The sequence below is a fragment of the Felis catus genome, chromosome C1, assembly GCF_018350175.1.
Source record: "Felis catus isolate Fca126 chromosome C1, F.catus_Fca126_mat1.0, whole genome shotgun sequence".
NCBI lineage: Eukaryota > Metazoa > Chordata > Mammalia > Carnivora > Felidae > Felis > Felis catus.
This window is the reverse complement of record NC_058375.1, coordinates 157,339,526-157,355,041: the sequence shown is the minus strand read 5'-3', so window position 1 is coordinate 157,355,041 and position 15,516 is coordinate 157,339,526.

Sequence of the window (15,516 nt, the reverse complement as noted above, 5' to 3'; positions counted from 1 at the left end):
GATGGTTTGTCAAGAGCCGCCTGCTTCTACCGGATCCCTGCCTTTTCCCCATCCCTGACCTTCAGGCCTCTCACTACTTCTCATTACCACACCGGTTCGCCCAGGGAACGGGCCCTCTGTTTTAATTTATGAGGTGGTAGGGAAATCAGGCACTTACGTACTGTTTGCTAGTGAGGATGCGGGTGATGATTCTCTGAAACTGCCACTCCAAATGAATCTCTCAGAAAATGCCACCAGACCACATTTTGGCGTCGCAGATCAGTAGAGGGAACCTCCACACTGCTATTTGACAGGCTTATTATTTCTGCTTTTTGAATCTGACACCTTTAGGTGTTCGGTCTATAAGGCCTAACCCAGGCACCTTCACTTCCGCAGGACGTTTCCTCGTTGATACGGTGAACCGTGTGTGGGTCGGTTCAGTGGTCCGTGCAGACCTGGCTGTAGGGGTATTTTGTTCATTTTTCTCACAATCGTTCCTTTTCTGCCTGGTTCTGCCAGTAAGTTGTAGCGGACACTGCCAAGAGGCATATGAACAGACCCTTAACACACACTTCTTTATTCTCCCTGTCCCACCAGCCACCACCCTCTTTGTACTCCTTCCCTTTAAAGCAAAACTCTAAAGAACTGCCTATATTTATTTCTTCTGATTTCTCTCCCCTCCATTCTCTTTTGAACTTCCATTCGGGCATTTACCCCCCTCTACTGTAGTGGACTGCTCAAGGTCACCAATGATCTCCATGCTGCTAAACCCAAAGGTCTGTTCTCAGCACCTCTGTCAGCAACATTTTGGCCAAGGCCCTGCCTCTCGAAACACCTTCTTGTCTTGGCTTCCAGAAACCACATTCTTCTGGTTTTCATTCTACTTTATGGCCACATTTGCTGTGTCTGCTTTTTGGTCCTCCTCACCTTCCTAATCCCTTCGAGTGGAATGGTCTAGGAGTCCGTTTTTTGTCCCTTTCACTTTCCTAGCTACGTTCATTCACGCGGTGATCTAACCCAGTACCATGGCCTTTAATGTCATACCGATGGTTCCCAATTTATATCTCTAACCATGAACTTTTCCTTGAACTTCAGTCTCCTACATCCACTGTCAATTCAACAACTCCACTTGGATGTCTGAGAGCCATTTCCTGTCCAAACTAATCTTCCCTCTAATTTTTTTTTTTTTTCCTTCTGTCATCTTGGCTCAGGCCAAAAACCTGGAATCATCTTCTTAATGATTGATTTCTAATCTCGGATGTTCTTGCTCATCCATAATAGATTCTGTCAATTCCGTCTTTAAACTAGAATCACACTGTCTCCCACCACCTCTTCTGCTGCCATCTTTGTCCACACAATCAACACTGCCCACCTGAGTTGCCCCAGTAAGCTCCTTACCCTCAGCTTCAGCTCTTGTCCCTTTATACTCTACTCTCAGCCAGAGTGACCCTGTTGAAATGAAAGTCAGCTCTCTTCTCTGATTAAAGCCCTATTGCTTCTCCATCCCTCTCCAAGTGAAAGCCAAAGTCATTCCAATGTCCTGAGATATTTAGCTCCACATTAACTCTCTGCATCTATTCTCTTCTCTCTCATCTCCTTCTCCCTTACTCTGCTTTGGTCCCCCTGGTCCCCCTGGCCTTCTTGGAAAACACCCAGCATGCTGAATGCCTGTGCACTTGGTTTTCTCTGTCTCTGCAACTCACTCCCTCACTCCCAGGTATCCATACCTGCTCTTGCTGTAATATCACTCACTCTGGTGAAGTTTTCCCTGACACCCTACTTAACGTACAATACTCACTCCCCACCCTGGCTCTTCCTATCTAACTTTCCCGCTTTATTTTCCTCCAAAGCATTTAAAAGTATCTAACATAATATATATTTTGCTTATTTCTTTATTAGTCACACACACACACATTAAAATGTAAGCCTCAAAAAGTTAAAGATTTGTACCTATCACTATTTTATCCCTACCCCTGAAAATAGTGCCTAGCACATAGTAGGTATTCAATAAACTATTGTATTAATGAATCAACATTACTCAGTCTCACAAAAATCCTTTCTAGGAAAAGAAAACAGTCTGAATAAATAATTGAATTAAACATGTATATACTCATGTGAAGAATAGTGTGAACATAAAGATGGGACTGATCAAGTCTGGAGTAGTGTAGGAGGGGTGTGCTTGAAGTGGGTTTTCGTCGAGGAGTAGATATCACCATCCCCACATGAGACCGTACAGCCAGCTCCTCAGCTCCTCCTGATGTTCCCCCAGGATGATGCCTTGGCATCAACTGCATTCCTGTAGGCCCCAGAGAGGAGATGTGCTCAGGTCTCTTGTCACCTTTGTGGCCGAAGATCAGGTCATGGTGGAGCCTGGTCTGCTGAGCCAGGGAGACTCCCTCCGAGGCTGCTTCTGGTCCTTCGTGTCACTCTCATATATGACCTGATAGTATCTTTCCTTCCACCTAGGACTCCTCTGCTGTCCAGCAGGTTCTGCTGTGTCCCCAAACATGTACAACAGGAAGTGCTGGTAAGTTAACCCTGGAGCCCCAGCTTTGACCAAGGACAATAGAATCTAGTGAATCAACTTTTATTCCTTTCCCTCCCCTGCCCATGGCACATACACAGTAGCTTTACACAGCCTCTCTGAAAATATCCTGTGATACAAACCAATCAGCTTATTTCAAATCTGTGGCCAGCTCAGTAACTCATTCCCTTATGTTTCCTTTCTGTCTTTCTCTCACTCTCCTTTTCCCTCATTCCTGATTCACTGAAATTACACTTCTCTGGACCTGCTCTTTTTTCTAGAGAAGACAAGTTAGTATTGCTCTCCTATTCATTGCCTTTGCGAAGGTGGTGGGATTTCAGAAACATTTTGAAAGAGAAGTTTCGTTAGGCAACGGAAAGAGAATTTACTAATTATTTGTGAATCTTGTGCAAATCACTTAATATCTAAAAGCACGTTAATGCCTTCAGGATGTAAAATGTTAATGTAGAAGTTGCCCACCAATAGTGTTTGTCTTGCCTCTGTTATCCTGCTGTCACGAGGCTCACATGAGATATAACATGTGGGAAGGGGCTTATAAATTCTTTACCTCTATGCACATGTACAACACAGAAAACCTCTACCCTTTTATCTGTCCAGCATGTCACCTTTAGGTACTAGCACCTTCCTACCACCCTCCATTCAAATGATTACCCCAGAAATACAGTAGAGTAAAATACCATTTCGTGTCTGACCATATTTTATTAGTCCAGGGATGGACCCTTAGCCGAAGATAGTAATTGAAGTCCTTCTTCAGGTATTGGGACATGGATCAAGGCAGGTTTTTGTTTTGCTTTGTTCTGTTTTGTTTTTCAGTAACTTGGACTCTAGGGTTTCAAACTCGGAAACTGTTAGCCCCATCCTTCATCCTATGGGTAGAAAAAACAGAAGCTAATCAGCACCAAGAGAAAGGAATAAAGCAGACCTGTAGAATGAACTAAAGGTAAGAGATACATTTCCACATGGTACCTGAGGGCCAACTATTTTCTCCATCTTTAGGTTCCATGAAACAGTCTCCTTTCTCTATGATGAATTCCCCTTTTTGACTGTCTTGCTGTTATTTTAATACAAAGGAGTCCCACTGTACAAAACATTCCTCTAGAGTACACATCTTTAACACTATGCGGACCTCAGTTCAGCCCCCAGGGGAAGGTTAGGCACAGACATAATCCAGCACACCTCCCGAGGAGACCACCATAGACCTGTGCAGAAAAGACTTCTAATAGTTGCCGCAGGAAACCGAAATACAACTTATTCATCAGACATGTTTGCAGCTCAATGAGAAGCAAATAGGCGGTCTGTAAATAGAAAAGATAAGGATAGAGAAAAGGTGAAAAGTTTCTGCTGGGAGCAGGGGGCGGGGGGACACTGCCTACACTGCATTTTAGGAAAGTGTGCTTTGGACCCCGAATATAAAACATTATATGAGAATATACCCCCTTTTTTCCAGGCAACTGGGAAATATCAACAAAGCTAAGTATTACTTCTCATTCTCAGGCACACACTCAAGTCTTAACCCTTCTACACACATTAGACTCCACCTCATCGTTGCAGAACAGCCAGTTTAGTTGAATTTCCACTGTAAGTTGCATAACACAAAACTATAGGAATTGTTCTACAAAAAGAACACAAAATCTACTTGGGGAGCCTGAGGTACTGACATGCAAAGCCAGATAGCATACACACCAGCACCCCTCATGAAAGCACTGGCCGATATTTGATAAATGCCCGTGTACTGCAGATAACAAGGACTTCCTGCTCAAAGGAGGAAGGGAATACTCTGTGCTGAACAGGTCAAGGAAAGCTTTGAGGGAGAAGCAGAAATGGGATCAGACTTCAAAGACTGAGGAGGTTTTGAAAAGGCATGACCAAAGGAAAAAGTGAGGAGGATTTGCTGACAAACAAAATATAGCTGAGAAGCTAGATTATAAATGGCCTTTGGTATGAGGCAAAGGAATACTCCTACTTATTTTAGTGAGCACAGTATTTTTCCATGATCATATCATGTAAGTAATTCTATAGTACGATGCCTGGTACAAAATAGATGTTCAATTATTGTAGGTTTTAAAACTACACGGATAAATTCATATATTCCTTAAAATGCAGGACAGTGCTAAAGCATTCTATTCAAACACATTCAATTCATTGATTTTAAAGAAACCTGGTTTTCATTGGGAATAATATGGAAAGATTGCCAAAGTTTATTTCTGCAGCCATTTCTCATGAATATATAACTTTCTTGCTGTGGTTGGCAAAACTATCCTAAATGTACAGTCATTTTATACTGTCAGGTAGTACTTTCTCGGATTTTCATTTATATCATATTTAGGGAGGAGGCTAGGCAAGAAGTAGGAGGATTTGTCCCCATGGTGTGCAAGTCTCTCAAAGCAATGCAGAAAACTCAGCATCTCCTGGCATCTTAAGAAAGGGTAAGAGTATTTACCTCACAGCATTGGAGTTAGGCTAAGTTAGGGTGTGCAACATGGACAGGAACTGACTGTACATTACTTTCTGGAAATTTTCCAGTAAGACTGCTCCCTCTCATGTTCACAGTCTTTTTTACAAGCATGTCAAGTATTGGAGGTCTGAAGATCTTTCTCCTCCCTCCCCTACCTTGACAGTTCCTGTCTCTGGAAAATCTTTTCTGATACTGACAACCATTAATTACTCTTGTATTCCTAGCTAAACCAAATCACTGGCTGGAGATTCTGTCTTTTCTGTAATAATCAAAATCTATTTAAATGTTAATTTTCCCCCTTGAAATTTTCTTTAACTTACTAATGTTAAGTTAGCATCCCACTAACATTTTAAGCATGAAAAAATGTGCTATGAAACTAACAAAAGAAAAGTGAGAAACAACCAAGTTTTCCAGATTTCCAATTAGGAATTATATTCACCTTAGTTACCCATCTGTAACTTCAGAGATGTTGTCAACCAGGTATAATCAACCATGATGGCATTTCCTATGTGTACATACAGATGAATAGCATTTAGGGGGTTGGGCATCTGAGTTACTAGCCAGAAAGCCGGACTTCTACTTTCCACTATGCAAAATTTTTATAACCAAAGAGAAACTAAGAACTCAACCAGTCATCTCAATTTGTGAGAGGAATAAGTAACCTTAGATGATATTGCTTGACTTTATATAGAAAAGGATATTCAGAGTTGGAAGTGACCTTGTATGCCAATGAGTACATTTCACTCTCTGTGCCCATCCAAACTATGATTAAACATCTCTGATAATAGGAAGCTCACTATTTAACAAATTGACCCATTCCATTTTGGCACACCTATCACTATTAGAAAACCCTTTAATGAAGAGATTATCTTGAGAAGTGTAGCAAAATCTACTTAGGTTTCACCTTTGTAAAATATAGTATTTTTTCTCTTGGCTAGGTGGGCCTAGAACAAAAGGACAAGATTCATATCTAGTCACATCACCTTGGACAATGCATAGCACTCTATTTGATCACATGGAAAGGCATTAGGAAAACCTCGGAAATTCCATATCACCCAGGCATTTCTGGCCTCTGTGAATGACATAAAGTGATTTGTGGAGAATTTAGTGCCTTTTTTCCCCCAATTTAGACATGGGAAGAGTAACCAGATATACCTGAAAACAAATTTTTCTTAATTTTTTATTTCAGAGAGAGAGAGAGAGACTGAGCATGCAAACAAGGGAGAGGGACAGAGGGAGAGAGAGAGAACAAATTTTGAGCAGGGCTCTATCCCACGATCCTAGGATTATGACCTGAGCCGAAATAAAGAGTTGGACACCCAACTGACTGAGCCACCAAAGTGCCCCTCCCTGGAAAATTTTTTTAACAGTAGGTATCGTAAGAATTATGTTAGCTGTGTAGATACAGAAAAAAATTAAAACTCTTGAAATTTAAATCCTATAATCTTCATGAATTCTTCAGAACATGAATAATCTTATCGTATATAGCTTCTTAAATAAAAGTTAAAATGTAAGAACAAGCAGAGAACAGAATGGCCATGTTAGATGTAGAGGCTGGGTGGTTCACTGGGTGCACTTACTAGCTAAATTCCTTTATGCCAAACAGTACTTTTAGATGGCAGGCAATTCATATCAATTCCACAGCAACGTTAGGAGTTAGCATGGACCATAGTCCTATTGAGTTGCTTTGAGAACAATTACAGCTGTAACTATGAAATCCAAGATGGATAGCAAGAATATACAATGTTACAGAAAAGTAGATTACAAATGCAAATATCTTTAGGGGCCAAATAGGTAACAAAATGGATAGAATAAATCCACATGAAAGAAAAAAGTGTGGACCAGAGATTGTACAGGCATTCAAATTCTTCCTTTCCTTTTTCTTCTTGCTTTTTTGTTGTGCTATTTGTTTATTAAAAGCAATGGATGGACAGGGCACCGGGGTGGCTCCATCTGTTAAGCATCTAATTTCTGGATTTCAGCTTGGGTCATGTATCATGGTTCATGAGATCGAGCCCACCTTGGACTCTATGCTGACAGCATGGAGCCTGCTTGGGATTCTTTCTCTCCCTTCCTCTCTGTCCCTCCCCGACTTGCCCTTTCTCTCTCTCTCAAAATAAATAAATAAACGTTTTAAAAAAAACACAATCCCTATCAAAATACCATCAGTATTCTTTGCAGAGCTGGAACAAACAACGCTAAAATTTGTATGAAACCACAAAAGAGCCCAAATAGTCAAAGCAGTCCTGAAAAAGAAAAACAAAACTGGGGGTATCTCTGGATTTTGAGCTATATTATGAAGCTGTAGTGATCAAGACAGTATGGTACTGGCACAAAAACAGACACATAGATCAATGGAATAGAATAGAAAACCGAGAAATGGATCCACAACTATACGGTCAACTCATCTTCAACAAAGCAGGAAGGAATATTCTGTGGAGAAAAGACAGTTTCTTTAACAAATGGTGTTAGGAAAACCGGACAACTACATGCAGAAGAATGAACCTGGAACACTTTCTTATATCGTACACAAAAATAAATTCAAAATGGATGAGAGACCTACATATAAGACAGGAAACTGTCAAAATCCTAGAGGAGAACACAGGTAGTAACTTCTTTGACCTTGGCCAGAGCAACATCTTATTAGACACATCACCAAAAAAGGGAAACAAAAGCATGAATTACTGGGACTTTATCAAGATAAAAAGCTTCTGCACAGAGAAGGAAAATAATCAACAAAACTAAAAGGCAGCATACGGAATGAGAGAAGATATTTGCAAACAATATATCTGATAAAGGGTTAGTATCCAAAATCTGTACAGAACTTATCAAACTCAACACCCAAAAAACAATCCAGTGAAGAATGGGCAAAAGACATGAATAGACATTTTTCCAAAGAAGACATCCAGATGGCTAATAGACACAAGAGAAGAAACTCAACATCATTCATCACCAGGGAAATAGCAATCAAAACCACAATGAGATACCACCTCACACCTGTCAGAATGATGAAAATTAACAACACAAGAAACAACAGATGTTGGCAAGGATATGGGGAAATGGGAAGCCTCTTGCACTGTTGGTGGAAATACAAACCTGTGCAGCCACTCTGGAGAACAGTATGGTGATTCCTCAAGAAAACTGGTAATAGAACTACTCTATAATCCAGCAATTTCACTATTAGGTATTTTCCCAAAGTGTGCAAAAATACAGATTCAAAGGGGTACATGCACTCCAGTGTTTATAGCAGTATTTTCAACAATAGCCAAACTATGGAGAGAACCTAAATGTCCATCAAGTGATGAATGGATAAAGAAAATCTGATATAACACACACACACACACACACACACACACACACACACACACACTGGAATATTACTCAGCCATCAAAAAGAATGAAATCAGGACATCTGCAATGACATGGATAGAGCCAGAATGTATTATGCTAAGCAAAATAAGTCAATCAGAGAAAGATAAATACCATATGATTTCATTCATATGTGGAATTTAAGAAGCAAAACAGATGAGCATAGAGGAAAAGGTGGGGGGGAGGGAGAAGAGAGGGAAACACACCACAAGAGACTCTTAGTGATAGAGTACAAACTGTGGGTTGATGGAGGGATGTGGGTGGAAGATGGGTGAGATGGGCTAGATGAGTACTAAGGAAGAGTTTTTGTGATGAGCACTGGGTGTTGTATGTAAGTGATAAATCACTGAATTCTACTCCTGAGACCAATATTGTACTGTATGTTAATTAATTGAAATTTAATAAAAATTAAAAAAAAACAATGGATAGGCAAGTCAAACACACCTATTGGCCAGTGTGTGCAATTTTTAGTTACTTCCTTGTCTTCACATCTGAAGGACTAAATGCATTTTAGGAGGCCATATTTTAAAAGGAATACTTTTTTGCAAAAAATGGAATTTGTCCAGAGAATAACAATCAGGATGATGAGGCATATGGAAATCTTGAAGAGACGTTTAGTATACATGTTAGGTGTACTAACTTTGGAGTTTAAAGAAAGTGGGCTTAAGTTCTAACTTTGGCAATAATAGTTTTTCCTTAGAAAAATTACTAGACCTCTTGAAACCTTAGTTTCTTCACATGAGCAAAGGGAATAGTGCTATCTACCACATGGGGTTAAAGTAAAATTGAAATGAGATCATGTAAAGTGTTTAACATTTACATGGAGGCAGTTAACATGTATTGTAACAACAGTGAAAATTTCACTATTTCAGGGAAGGAAGACATAGACTGTGTTGAGATCATCTACCTTCAAGTCAGGCTAAGTTTTTCACTGCTGGGATTAGTAGAATTGACTTTCACTCAGCAGAGAGGGTGAGGACAACATAAGGAAGGGAAAGACAGGGGAATGGTGGGAGGTTTCAGAAGCCCGTGCACCCTGCTGTGTGATTCCTCATGACATTGTCGCTGCTAAACTGCCATAAACATATTAGACACACACTGCTGAAGACCAGTGACATTTTGTGGAGGCTCATAAAGAGACTAGGTTTTGATCCAAGAAGCTTCTACAAACAAGGAGGACAATGGATATAAGCTGAAGAGAATTTGAGGAATTGTGGAGATGGAGTGTAAATCTCAGGAGGTCAAGAATCTGGAGTTTGAGTCAAGTGTATGGAGAGGGTATGGTCTATGAAGACAGCTGTATTCCAGTTACCGGGGGAATCATGGCAGAAACCAGAGAAAAAAGTGTTGTTGGGAGACCCAGTATGTTCCAGTAGTGGAAGGGGCATCAGGTTGGGGTGATTTGACTTGATTTGTACACTACCAAAGGGCAGAACTCGGGACAATTGGCTAAATGCCTATGAGGCTCATTTTATCTCCATAGAGGAAATGTGCAACGCTGAACACAGATGAATCAGCAGCCTCATCAAGCGGTGAACTTCCTATTGTGGGAAGTATTCAGGCAGAGGTCTACAAATGTTGACACATGTTGGAATAGGTATTCCTATATGAAACTGACTTGGAAATTGATGTCCCTCTCAATTCTCTTTAATATTTTAAACTTATGTAAAGCACTGTGGAGAGAAGGGCAGGGATAAAACCAGAATCTGCCTTGCCCTAAGTAGCTTCTTCAGTTAGAAAAAGACACTAGGCAGTCCACTAATACTTTAGGACCTCTTCAGTCCAAACCTCTACTCTTTTGGAGGGTAGAGGGAAGAAGAAATGAGGAGAAAAAATGGAAGAGAGGAAAAAGCAGAAAGTAATTACTGTCAGACTGAAGCACATCCAAAAGTTAGAGAAATTTCAAAGTATAAAGAAATAAATCACTTCTTGCTTTATTCTATAATAAATCCTGAAATGTCCAAAGGGCCGTGTGGGAAGATGTTGCTAGCTGCCTGCATGATCCCATCAGAAAACAAAATCAGGACTCCTAGGTGGCTCAGTCGGTTAAGCGTCCGACTGCAGCTCAGGTCATGATCTCATGGTTTGTGAGTTCGAGCCCCACATCGGGCTCTGTGCTGACAGCTCAGAGCCTGGAGTCTGCTTTGGATTCTGTGTCTCCCTCTCTCCTGCTCATGCTCTGTCTCTCTCTCAAAAATAAATAAAAGTAAAAAAGAAAAAAATGAAAGAACCTAGGCCACATGGTTATATTGCAGTATCTGTTAGTTACCAGATTTCCTCCCTAGCACTTTGAACGTTTTTCTGTGATTTTTTTAAGTGGGAAATTAGACATCAGAAATCATTCTATTACTTGAGAATTGATACTACCTAAAATGGATGTGTTCTTCCTTTCTCTCATTAGTTGTTTAAGATTGGAGTTTAAGATCATTGTCATGTGTGGACCCAAGAAGATAGGGTAGAATTTTCAAGGTAACTTTCACTCTCAGTAGTTGTTTGTCATTTAATTTTGCCTTCAGAGGTGCATCTAAAGCAAATATTCATGTCCAAGTCTGAAATAATCATTACCTGACAATCCTTAACATATATTAAATTAAACTCTGCATGCCTATATTTGGAAAGTACACATATTTTTAAAAGTCTTCCCAGTAAAATTAAAATATATATATATAATGTATTATATATATAATGTATTATATATATAATGTATTATATATATATAATGTATTATATGTATATAATGTATTATATATATATAATGTATTATATGTATATAATGTATTATATATATATAATGTATTATATGTATATAATGTATTATATGTATATAATGTATTATATGTATATAATGTATTATATATATAATGTATTATATGTATATAATGTATTATATATATATATATATATACATCTACATAGTAACAAAACAGATGAGTCCTCTTTTATTGTTAAATTTGGTACAGCACTGATGCCTAGATAGAAGAATGATATCGTAAATATCCCAAGGAATTAATTGATTTCATTTAATTGAATTTGAGACCAATAAACTACAATCCCTTCTGCTGCCCTAATCTCATGTGATATTGTAAGCAATCAGCTCCATGTGATGGATGTGTCTAGGCTGAGATGTTTCTATTTGTCTTGAATTTTTATGATCTCTAAATTCACTTAAACTTTAAAATGCAATTAAAACACAGTGTAATTGGAATTAAGAAGAAAAAAACAAGCTTTCAAACTCTGCACAGATGTGGGTTATTAGAAGATTTAGGTTCTTTGAATATACCAGCTATATATTTTTTCAGAAAGCCTCCCAAGTGGTTGCCACAGAATTATTAACAAAATCCAGGGCCCTGGAACCTAAATGGTTATGAATGATTTGGCTTAAAAGATTTTTGCTGTCCTCATTTGCATTGTAAAATGGACTTCAGCTCTAAGTTTAGGGAGAAGTTTTAGAAGCTTTGACATGGCAAGTTGCCATGAGAATATTTTCCCTGTGGGGAAATGAAACTCAAATGTGCTAATTAAGGGTGCTTAATATCCCTCAAAATTAATTCTTTGTTACCTGCAGTGATTTAATTATTCCCTTATGGAAAGCTCAGAAATGCCCTGCATCTTTAAATAGCAGTGGCCACTCATTGCTTCTGAGTCAACATCCACTTTGTGGGTATTTCTTCTACTCATTGGCTACAGCAGTGGGCAAAGAGAAGATTCTAGATGTCACAATAAAGCAGTAAGATCAATTTTCACTGGTGGTGAAATCAGTTTCATTGATGTCATCATCCCTCATATAAAAGAACCTTCCAGGAAAAAAATCATTATAGCAATAAAAATGAAGGGAGGAGAAGGCTTGTAGTTAACACAAGGTAATTCTAGCTAAGCTCCCAACCACCAGGAGCAGTCAGCCTGCCTTTTCCAGAAAAGTAAAAGTCAGTGCTCTAAGAGGATGTTGGTTGAACTGAGAGATAACTGATCATATATAAGACTTTATGTTTAGGCAAAAGGCTTGAGTGTTATCCAGGCAATTACTGTTTCTCCTGGAATTCTTCTTGAATCAAGTAACTCCATATAGCTATGGGGCACGATAAAAGCTTTCAATGTAGGGACATATCTTAGGCTCAAATGACATTTCTTCTGGTAGCCAGCTCTGACCAAACAATCTGAAATTGCTGTCCAACCCCTCTGTCAAAGCCCCCCTCCCCTGCTTTATTGCTTTCACTTCACTCGGGGCCATCTGAAATCATCTTGTGGGGTTACTTATTTACTAGTTTATTACTGTCTTCCCACCTTGAGCATGTGGGCTCTGGGAGAGGAGGGCCCTGGCCGTCTTAACTCACAGCTCTACCCCATGCCGTGAGCAGCCCTTGGATACGTGAAGGATGTTCCGTAAATCATTATTGAAGGAGTGAAGTGCAGACTATTTTTTTAATGCCCAACTAACTTCTAACAATCAAAAAAAGGTTTATTCTGGAGCCTAAGCCAGGAAAGGAGCTAGAAGTCCTATGTAGGCAACACAGAATTCATGTATTCAATAAGATAATTATATGTGGATGCACAGTCACCTGAACACACAGACCTTTGCACTGAAGCTCTCTGCTCAGGCTAGTTTGACCAGAATTGAAGAAAACTTAGTTCAAACTGAGGACCTGGCAGGACTTGCCATGTTATTCATTCTCCTGGGCTGCATCGTTCTCAGCTCAACCCTCGTCTATCACATGCATATTCATTTTTGGTCAATTTAACAAATGCTCATAGACTAACCCTTAAATACTGTGGGAATGAGAAAATGCTACAGAGCTTCAGGGAAGATGGGCAGCTCAGTGCTGATGACAGGACCTAAAACAGGCAAGCTGAAATACTTAACGATGCACCAGCCTGCCAAGCTCTGTGTGTGCTTTCTTTAACTGGGACCAAAAAAACAAGTAGGGGAACCCCCTTAGATTCTCCATCCTCAGGGATCAGAGAGGTCAAGTGAGCTTCTGCCTACTCCAATTCCCTGAGGCTCCCAACGTATTAAAATAAATAACAATAACAAAATGGCTCTACAGAATTACAAATTTGGCATGTTAGAAACTCTGCAATTAACATTATTAACATGCACAAACAATGCAGTATATTTTGCTTTCATAAGATAATTATAAAATCTGTTTAAAAAGCATGAATTCAGGGGTTCCTGGGTGGCTCAGTCATTTGAGCGACCGACTTCGGCTCAGGTCATGATCTCACAGTTCCTGGGTTCAAGCCCCATGTCAGGCTCTGTGCTGACAGCTCTGAGCCTGGAGCCTGCATCAGATTCTGTGTCTCCCTTCTCTCGACTTCTCCCCTGCTTGCACTCTGTCCCTTTCTTTCACAAAAATAAAATAAACATTAAAAAAAAGCATGAATTCATAGAGAACAATGGGCAATATAATCTGGCATAAAGGCTGATAGGGAATGTCTCCCTTTGCTGTCGGCAAAACTGTAGAATCCTAGATATTAGGGCATTTTGACCTTAATTCCAGAAGGTCAAATGTCTACCTTTGAGGCACTTTATTTTGTTTTATTATTATTTTTTTAATGCTTATTTATTTTTGAGACAGAAAGAGAGAGAGAGAGAGAGTGTGAGCGGGGAGAGGCAGAGAGAAGGAGACACAGAATCCAAAGGAGGATCCAGGCTCCAAGCTGTCAGCACAGAGCCCAACGCGGGTCTTGAACTCACAAACAGTGAGCCGAAGTCCTGATGACCTGAGCCAAAGTCGGACGCTTAACTGACTGAGCCACCGGAGTGCCCCCTTTGAGGCACTTTATAAACAGGAAGTCTAGGGCCCCTGAGCAAATTACACCCTCTGACCTTAGGCCCACCTATGTCCTAATGTAGACCTGCACTTCTGCTACTTCTCCTCCTAACTTTGCTTGGGCTGCAGAACCTAGGAAGTCTATCCTGATGGCTTGGCGAACAATTTGCATGGGTGTGCATGTATGTAGTATATCCTCAATTAATCTTATGTTACTTAAACATATGGATATGGTTTTCTTTGCCTCCTATACTAGAGATAGGACCTATTTGATCTATGGACTAAATTTTAAACTGCATGCTAGACCTGCTGAAGAGCAAACATAGCAGCTCAAGTGGAATTAGACCATTTGTCAGTTATAGTCAGTTTGAAAAAAATTGTCATGAGGTGAAAAGCTTGCTGTATCTCCTTGTGAGATCTGATTTCACCTGTTCTTACCTAGCAGGAAGCACAAATAGAGTCATTTGCTCAGGCTTTCTAAGATTAGCCAAAGTAAAGAGATAATATGGTCATTGCAGGCATCAATTTTCTGGACTCCACGCCATTCTCAGAAATGCTTTTTGACTAGGCTTCAACTCTTCATAGAGCTCAGTGAAGAAAACCCCTTCTCACCATCAAAAAGGAATAACAAATCATTCTAGAAAAACTTCATATCTTAGGCTTTAAATAATGGGGATTTGTTTCAATTCTTTAACACTAAAGAAGATGAACAATGCTATTGCAAAAGCACAGGGGAAAGGCCATAACAGCGAAGTAACTCTACTCCCTTACCCCATCTTTCTGTAGGTCCCCTTCAGGCAAGGGGCAGATTTACTCTCCTCCCATACATGTCCTTCCACCTTGTAAACCTTTGTCTCCTCTAGGAATGACTGTCAGTGGTCAACATTTGGCCCCTGGTTGAGAATTTTAGCACAAATCTCAGCCTTTCTTTTCCTGTACCGTTGGAAAATATCTAATGAGAGCCCTCTGAAAGACAAAGCCATGAAAATACAACTCAAGGAAACAAAATAGAAACCTGGAGATGAAAGACAAGTTTTCCATAGATTTCTACCCAGTGCATGTAGCCTGCCCTTTAAGCTATCCCAACTGGCTTGGCAATATGCAAGGTGCATCCAGAAGTTTATCCATCAGCAGAATTACAGGAGCTGCCTGGTATCTGGAACACCCATATAACTTCCAGTCCTCCATATAAAAGGCTCTGCATAACTCTCCTTGGCTGTAGGACAAATGCAGCCTCTTTTGTGGGCAATCAGGGCTCATCACAACTGGTTTCCAAGTTCTCTTCCCTAATCCATCTTTGAGGCTCTCACCCAAACATCTAACTTTGCATCCATTCCCTGATGACCCAGTCTTCCTCTCTCATGCCATGTATTTATACAAGCCCTTCTTTTTATTATTAT